Source organism: Centrocercus urophasianus, unplaced genomic scaffold (assembly GCF_019232065.1).
Source record: "Centrocercus urophasianus isolate 14NV4802_14NV808 unplaced genomic scaffold, USGS_Curo_1.0 seq_29, whole genome shotgun sequence".
In the NCBI taxonomy this organism is placed as follows: domain Eukaryota; kingdom Metazoa; phylum Chordata; class Aves; order Galliformes; family Phasianidae; genus Centrocercus; species Centrocercus urophasianus.
Genome location: NW_024884855.1, coordinates 6754188 through 6761173, shown reverse-complemented (window position 1 = coordinate 6761173; position 6986 = coordinate 6754188).

Here is a 6986-nt window from a genome sequence, read left to right as displayed (position 1 = left end):
GGAGCACAGCAGTGAGCATCCCAAGGTGTTCCTTTGATTTAGAAGACACCAGCTGTGGTAAGGAGTGACAGTGCTGGGGTGACAGCTGCTGTCCTCGCTCCATGCTTGTGCACACTGGAGTTCTGCAGAGGCGATGTTCTGGCATTGCCTCACAAGCACTGCTCATGGGGTGAGCCCAGTCTTGGTGGCTCAGGTGCTTTGTGCATCTCCTTATTCGATGATTATGTTCCCTACCCACTATCTGATATAGAGGAGTGTTTTTCAAAATAAGTTCAAAGTAGGGAATACTCCATGCTTCATGCTGTCCAACATCCTTTGGACTGGTTGTATTAGAGGTGGATGGTACAGAAATACTCCTTATGGTCATTTCCTGAAGCAGAGGCACACTGTGCCTACACATTTTCTCAGCAGAATTACTGGGCGATGGCTGCAGACCTGCTGGGGGCAGAAGGAGAAGTGGTGCAGCAGTTGTGTGAGGAGAACTAATTGGAACAAATGCTGCAGGGCTGTGGTGACCAGGTGCCCTGATGGCTAACGGGTGCATATCCCAGGCTGCTGCACGTTTATTGGGCTACACACCTGGCTGTGGCCACCAGGAGCATTAATGGTAGAGCTGCAGGGTCCTTCCAGCAGTGCTTGTGCTGGAGCTGCACTGTCCCGTGCTCAGCACCATAAGGAGCTCCTGGGGGTGGACTGTCACTGCAACAGGGCTTTGCTCCCTGCTGGAATGTGTGCAATGACAGCTGGGTTGTGCTTGCCTCCCTAACCCCTGCAGAATTCACTCGCGCACTGGCTGACTGCGTTTGACAGGCTTGAAAATATCAGGGTTTGTTCGCAGTCATCGTGCAGAGAGGCAGGAAGAATTATTATGGCTGCTGAGCAGGTAATGCTGCATGATGCTGTTCTCAGATACTGCGTGCTCCTTATCTCCTGACACCACAACCCGCGGACAAAACCCGGCACTGTCGGGCTGCCGCCAACCCCACGTGAGGTGATGGGGAGCTGTGTTTGATCACACAGAGAGCGGGGTCAGGCCGCCGGGTGGGCAGGGCAAGGCAGGGAGCAGGCAGGCAAGCAGCAGGCAGGGGCAGGGACTGCAGCCCAGCAGTGGGAGGGCATCATGCATCACTTGGCATCGAGCAGTTCGTGTCCCATGCGGAGCACTGGGGCATGAATGGGGCAGCAGCTCAGGGCGGTGCGGGAAGGAGCAGTGCGTGATTCAGCGTGAGCACAGTGCAAACAAAAGGTGTGTGAGGGTGACATTTGTGCTCGTGCCTGGCGAATGCTCACTCTTGCAGTTTGTTTGGTAACTGTCCCACTGTTGTACTTTTTGTTCATGCTGAAAATGTAAAGGAAGGGGGAAGAACCCCCCACGCCCCGAAGGTTACCAGTACTGTTATTGAAGTGTTCCTGATTTTCACTTGTGCTAAGGGACCTTTGCCATGTCCTCATGGCCTGCACAGCCCCCCGGTGCCAGCACTGCCTTAAGGTGAGCAGGGAGCCCGGAGCACCCTGTGCCACCCAGCTGCTGTAACCCTACCTCTGGCAGCTGTCTGGGCTCTGATGCAGCAGTGGTGGTTGCATCATTGCTGCGAGCACACAGAGATTCAGGGGGTGCTGTGCCCCGGGTGCCTCAGTGTGAGATCTCTAAGGCAAGGGAAGAATCAAGACCCAAGTCTTCCACCTTTCAGTGTCCTTTCAGCAACTAAAGGAGGGCTGTTAGAAAGAAGGGGAGAATCTGTAGCAGGATCTGTTGGGATAAGACAAGGGGAAATGATTTCAAACTGTAAGTGAGGAGATTGAGATTGAGCTCAGCCTGTAGGATGCTCCCAATAAACGGGGAGTGAAGCTGCAGTGCTGCTCACCAAGCACTGCTCATCCCCCCCTTGGGGCTGCAGCCCTCTGCACCAAACAGAGTTGTATGGATATGTCTGCTTTCAGCACTTCAGCTGAAACCTTGGAATGCTTCCGTTGTTAGGGGGATGTGAGAAGGAGAATAATAATAATTTTTTTTAAAAAGGGGGTGTTTGAGTGGCAATCCCATATCTGAAGCTGAAGTACTTAGCTTCGAATCAGTGCTACATGAGAAAGAAAAAGGAAATTTAATATCACTTTTGCAAGGAAAACAGCCTGCCGAGCATCCTCCCGGGCTAAATGTGCTTCAGAGATTGACTGTGAGGCTGTAAAAACTATCGATGAACTGTAAACATGAAAAGATCACCCCGCTCGTGGCCTGTCAGAAGCATTAGGTTGGAAATGCTCTGTGCTCCGCTCCAGCATGACTCACCGAGTCCTGAGCAAATGTGTTTATTTGTAAAGATCCCTCTTTCAGAAATAGTGACCTTTTTAATGCCTCATGCAGCGAGCTCAGAAATTCTAAATTGCCTTTTGGCATCTTCCTGGCCTCGCTGAAGCTCTGGCAGTGCTTTCCGTGGCGATTTACATATTTTTAGCCTTGATGTTCTGCACTGCTTGACTCCTCTGAGGAGCGATTTACCTCTCGTAGCTCTCAGAAAGAGGTGGAGGAGCTCTTTTGGAGCCTCCTTCCCTCTGCACAGCCCTCCTGCGCCGGGTCCCTGCCCGCCCGTGTGCCCCGCGTCGGGGAACGACGTCGTGATGGTTTCTGTGCTCTTTCTCGATGTCCCCTCAGCGCTCCGCAGTTCCGAGCTGTTGATTTAAATGCGGATCCCCTCTCTCCCTTTTGTTGGGTGCGCTTTTGTTTTCGTGGTTGTTTGCATACTAACCAGGCGGCTTTCCGACTGATGTAAGCTCGTGTCTCAGTTGTGAAATTTGGGGGTAAAACACTCTTAAGTCATCCTCTATTCACAGCTGTGCTTTTGTGCTTAAGTCCGTTCTAACTGCTTGGGCTCATAACTGTTTTTTTTCCTGTGAACTGGCTGGTAAAACTCTGCAAATAAACGATAGCGCCTGAACTTCGCTCTGTTTGCTCATACGAAGTGTAATCAAGCCTTGATCGCCACAACCTGAGCCGCATTTCTTAATGTCTTGATCCATTCCCCTTCAGCTGTCGGTGCAGAGCCCAAAGGAGCACTGCCTGAGCGAGGGGCCGTGCTTCAGAGCTATGAAATTGGCATTTAAGGGTTTGGGGGAATTCACTGGACACTTTAATACGGGCAGAGTGAAACCTCCCGCTTCCATCGTCACGCAGCCTCCTCTCCTACTTGTTATGAACAGGCACTTCAGCAGCCGCTGCTATGATGTGTCCTTTGGTGCAGCTCTGGGGCTGCAGCAGGCACAGAGCACAGCGTCTCCTACCCCCTCTCTGTGTTATCTCTGGTTAAACATCTGGTTAAACTCCTCTGATCCTCACACGGAGGATCCCCAGGAGGTCTGTGCACTCCTGACACTTGCTTTTCCCACCTCATCCTCTCTGGATGGGTTTTACCACCGATTTTAGCATTCTAGTCGTGTGAATCGCCCCGTAGGGTTCAGAGATGCTGCGTGGGTCAGATGGACTCCCATAAATGAGCTGGTCCTAGCCCTCTGGTGTGTTACCCCAGCTCGCAGCCATGATGTGCAGGCAATTACCGCTCTGCCCTTTGCTCCCTGACACACTCCCCCCCTCCCCGCCTTGATGTGGCGCTCCACTGCACCCTGCCTCCTCCTCCCCACTCTGCTGCAGGCTTACAGGCTGTGGGGCCGGGGGCAGCTCTGGCTGGGGCTGTGACACGGTGCCCCTGTGCCCCTGAACCTCGTGGCTCCCACTGAGGACAGCTCCAGAGCCGCTGTGCTGTGGGGACGTGCAGAGGGCAAAGAGTAAAGGAGAGAAAAAGGCATCCCAGAAACACAGAGGTTGTGCAGAAATAAGAGAGAAGGGTGTGAGTTGCAACAGGTTGGGTGGAAAGCTGGCAGAAGGCAGCAGAAATGGTGGGGAGGAGCCCCACGGGGGGACATGGGCTCAGATCCTGTCCATATGTGCGTGTGTGTGCTGCAGGAGCGCTCAGCCCCGGCTCCTGCCTGCCTCTCTCTGTCATCATCTCTGAGCTGGTGATTTTTTCAAATTCCTACAGTTGTATTAATTTAAAAGGATAAACTCAATCAGCGAAGCTCATTACTTTCCATCTCGTGGCTTATTTACATGGATTCTGGCTGCTCCAGCCCTCACTTTGCTATCATAGGAACGTCAATTACTTTTTACAATAAAAATCAATGCCGTTGAAACAAGAAATGTTCTCCTACAAAATGCCACAGAGCTGCCCCAGCCCAGTAGTGGCTGCCATGTGCCTCATGGGAGGTGGCTGAATTCACCCTCTCCCTCGCCAGAAGGAGTCTTCATGTTCCTGCTCCTACCTATGGTCCTCATCCCACTCCACTGCAGGATTGGGCCGGGGGGGGGAGGGTAGATGTCATTGTAGGGCCTCTCTGGTCCCTAATGAGCTCCAGTGATGGAGAAGGAAACATGGGGGGTGGCCTGGAGGCAGCTCTGGTGCATTACCTGATTGCTTCTATCGTGAGAACACCAAAGCTGAGCCCTCAAAGAGTGCCAGAAATTATCCATCCTTTTCAAACTTTTTTCCTCCTCTATTATTCAGAATTGTTTTGCTTTTCTGAACTGCCTTGTGTAGGTTGTAGCAACCCCACAGATTCCAGAATGGGAGATGATGAGTCACTGTCAAAATGTAGATTTTTTTTTTCCTTTTCTTTTTCTCCCTTTTAGCAATGCCGAGGGAATAAAGTCTGTGACACTCAGGCGCTGGCACTGCCTGCAGCAGCAGCATCTCTCAGCAGCCGTGATACAGAGCCTGGCTCTGCCCAAGGGGACACCCAGATCCCCCCAGGCACTGCCCAGCCCTGAGCTGTGGGATCATCGCTGGGCACTGGGCTGTCCCTGTGTTTTGTTGCCCACATTCAAGCTCCTGTCTGAGCCAGCATCTGCCCATCCAGCTCCGCAACCACGCTGCTGCCTCTGCCACCTTCTTGCAGTTGCACTCCGTTAGTTTGACTTGGGGATTTTCCACTGTTTTTTTTTTTTTTTTTTTTTTTTAAGGGTAAGAAAAAAAAAAAAACCTTCAGAAAATACATATCTGTGTAGGTGACAGCTGAGACACCAACCACCACCAGAGTGGGGGAGAGGGTGTGAAGGAGGGGGAGCCACATCCCATGCCATTGCCCTGCTGGGGACCTGGCACCGGGCCACTGCGGGGAGCAGGGATGCTCAGGAGGGCCGTGATGCTGGGGAAGCAGTGTGCCAAGCTGCAGGGAACCCATCTCAGCACAGCAGTGTAGAGCACAGGGCTTTTCCCAACCGTTGCACACACTAATCTTAGTTCAGCAGCTTGCCAGCAGGGTTCGTGCAAGCAGATGCCTTGTGAGAAGGTGGCAGGCTGCAGTCTGAAGGACCACAAAGCCTGTTTCAGAATGAGAAAACACCAGCCCTAAACCTGCTGTGTCCTCATCGCTTTGCATCGAGTGCACAGGGTGCAGCGCTCGGGCAGGCAGTTCTCAGCCCGGTGGCACCACGTGAAACTGGGGAAGGGAAGGAGAAAATGAATCCTTCCAACTCTGCAGACATCTGGGTGGTGGGCGGGAGGTAAAAAAAAAAAAAAAAAAAAAAGAGAGAGAGCTCTGGAGTTTGGATTCCTGGGAGATATTTTTTCCTGGGAAAGTCTTGCTGGGAGCTGGGTGCCTGAGCACCTCCGAGGTGTGCTGCCGGCACACAGCACAGAGTGCTGCAGCTGAGCTCCAGGCTCTGTTCTCCTGTGGGTGGTGAATGCCAGAGGGCTCAGGGCACCACGGCCATGTCCCTATGCCATGCAGGTACAGCCGGATGGGCTGTCTGTAGCTGAACACCCCAGGCAGAGCCAAGTGCTGGGCCTGACCTGGCAGCCGGACTGTGGCTTCCGCTGGGCTGAGCCCACTAAGGGAAAGGCTGGTGGGAGCTCTGTTCTCACTGAAGAGCAGTGTTAGCTCATCTTCCCAAGCCCAAGTTGTGCTTTGCACACTGAGCAGCTGCAGCGATCTCTGAAAGCTGTTCCACTGGATGAAAAATAATGATGTATTAAAACCACAACCGGAGCTCTTTGCTCTTCTGGCTGCTCAGGTGAGGGTCTGTGTCCCTGACTGTTAACACTGCTGGCACTGTGAGAACAGTGTTTTTCCCAGCCCCCTCCCGTGGCCCTCTCTGGGGAAAGGGCTGTGAGGGGAAACGGACCTGAGATAAAATCAATTAATTGCCTTTGCATTCTCTGATAAATGCAGCGCAGAGAGTGCCTACATCGAAATACAAATGAACTAAACCAGCAGCAGCAGAAGGCTGAAAGGAAACATTGCCTCGGGAGCAGGGGGAGCAGAGGGCAGCATGAGGGTTGTGTGCAGTGGGGGGCTGCAGTCTGGGGAGTGAAGGGGGTTGAGGAATTGCCTGGAGCACAAGGTGGAGGGAATGCAGTCCAAAATGCTGAATGCAAAATGTGTTCTGTGAGTTCATCTCTTCCAGGTTTGCTGTTCCTTACAGGCAGGGCTGCCATGAGAGCAAGTCAGTGGACAGAGGCTTTTCACAGCCCATGGTCGGGTTCTGTCGCACCGCAGTGCTGTCCTGCAGGGTAGAATGAAGGGACACGGAGCAAGCAGCAGCATGAGGGTGGCTCCTCCCGAGGAGAGATGGGAGTTGGGAGCACTCAGCGTTGTATTTGTTTGGAGTTTGGGACATTTTTGGTGTGTCGGGTGACTAAACAGTCACCATGGTAACAGTCATCAGTTAATGAACAGAATGGAGTAAAGGATCCGACATAAATGTCAGAGCGTGAAATAGATGCGGCGGGGCGGCAGCGTGGGGTGTGCGGTGCCATGCCCCAAAGGATGGGGCTCAGAGCTGGGGCTGAAGGGTGTGGGGGCCCTGAAGTGCTGCCCCTAAGCATGGGCAGCAGGCAGGAACTGGTGCTCAGTCCTGCAGCTGAGCAAAGGCTCTGTGCCAGCACTGGAAAAGTCACTTTTTTATGTGTGTGTTATTTGTTTGCTTTTCTTCATTA